General features: G+C 36.9%; 1 non-coding gene across 1 annotated transcript; it reads left to right on the forward strand.

The window, feature by feature from the left end:
- Positions 1–848: 848 nt before the first annotated feature.
- On the forward strand, positions 849–921 carry trnav-uac (transfer RNA valine (anticodon UAC)). Its single transcript has one exon. It is a non-coding gene; the product is annotated as a tRNA-Val (tRNA).
- The last annotated feature ends 834 nt before the right edge of the window (positions 922–1,755 follow it).

Here is a 1,755-nt window from a genome sequence, read left to right on the forward strand (position 1 = left end):
GTGTTGATATTAATTTTGTATTGATTTTATTTTTGAACCCTTATTTATTGTGAAGTGTTGATATTAATTTTGTATTGATTTTATTTTTGAACCCTTATTTATTGTGAAGTGTTGATATTAATTTTGTATTGATTTTATTTTTGAACCCTTATTTATTTTAGTGTTGATTTTATTTTTGTTTGAACCCTTATTTATTGTGAAGTGTTGATTGTCTGAAAGACCTTAGACATGAATTGCCCCACATGGGGTTTGAACCGATGACCTCAGCATTACCAGCACCGTGCTCTAACCTGCTGAGCTAACTCACCTACCTCACAAACTGTTGGGTTTCCATGGATTTAAGAAGAACTTAAATGATCTTACCACAATGAAAATTTGATAAAAGTGCTTATATTCTAATGTTTTTCAAAACAACATACATAATTTTTTTTATTTTCCAGAGATTTTGTATTTTGAAGTGTTGATATTATTTTTGAACCATTTTTAATTTTCAAGTGTTGATTGTATTTCAGAGATATTTTTTATTTTATTTTAATGTGTTAATTTTATTTTTGAACCATCTTTTATTTGCAACGATTGATTTTATTTTATAGCCATTTAGCCAAGTCTCTGTAGAACCATTTGTCTCTGCTAATGACATTTTCTATACATTTTTTGATCCCAGGCTTAGTTTATGGACTGTAATGTGAAATTAGGCACAATTATAAGTCTGACAGTTTGTTCACCAAGTTACTGTGCTCTCTGAGAGGATCTGTGGTAGAAGTATTTGACTTTGTTCCATGCCCATCGTTGACATCAGTCTCTAACAAAATTTGGATCATCTACCAGGAACACTGCAAGGAGCATGAGTTTCTGTAGTGTAGTGGTTATCACGTTTGCTTTACACGCAAAAGGTCTCTGGTTCGAAACCAGACAGAAACAGATTTAGTATGTTCTATTCATCACAGGTGTTTACTAAAGGTCAACAAGGGTTTTGTGGTGTCATGGTCTGTACTCTGAATCCAGGTATCCGAGTGCAAGCCTAAGTTAAAATTTTCATGCGTTGCATCTCACATCATCAACTTTGAAACCTCAAACTGAAACAGAGCAGAGAAGTTCAGTTCCTGTAGTGTAGTGGTTATCATGTTTGCTTTACATCTTTTGGGGTGCAGTGAGACAATAATATTTAAAACTTCAATACATAAAATCAGTTATTTAAAAATATGAGGTGTTTAATTTATTTTTAACATTGTATTTTTTATACATTGATGCTAGGGGTGCCCAAGTCTAGTTTTCCAGAGCTACCATTCTGCAACTTTAGATGCATTCCTTCTCTAACACACCTGGACCATTGACTCATTATAAGCCTCTTCAGACCTGAATGAGGGAAGTCAACTTTTTGTCTGGGGTGTTTTAGCAGGGATGCACTCCTGATCTGTACCGTTAATGTGGCCCGTTGAGGGGGGCCAATATGCTGCAGTGGCCCTCGGTGAAATTGAGTTTGACACCCCTGCTCTAAATTCTCCTTAGCTCTGAGTGTGTGTGTGCTTGATTGTTTGTCCTGTCTGTCTCTGTGTTGCCCTGCGATGGACTGGCGACCTGTCCAGGGTGTACCCCGCCTCTCACCTGTTGACAGCCAGAGATAGGCACCAGAGGGGTGCTGCCGACCCCATTGGATGGGTGATATTTATATGTTGTAAATACTGATCTGTGGATTATGAGTGAGTTGACGATGCTGAGGAACTTCAGACTTTCACACATGATAGACTTCAAGGG

Source organism: Poecilia formosa, unplaced genomic scaffold (genome assembly GCF_000485575.1).
Source record: "Poecilia formosa unplaced genomic scaffold, Poecilia_formosa-5.1.2 Scaffold3, whole genome shotgun sequence".
NCBI classification, from domain to species: Eukaryota; Metazoa; Chordata; class Actinopteri; order Cyprinodontiformes; family Poeciliidae; genus Poecilia; species Poecilia formosa.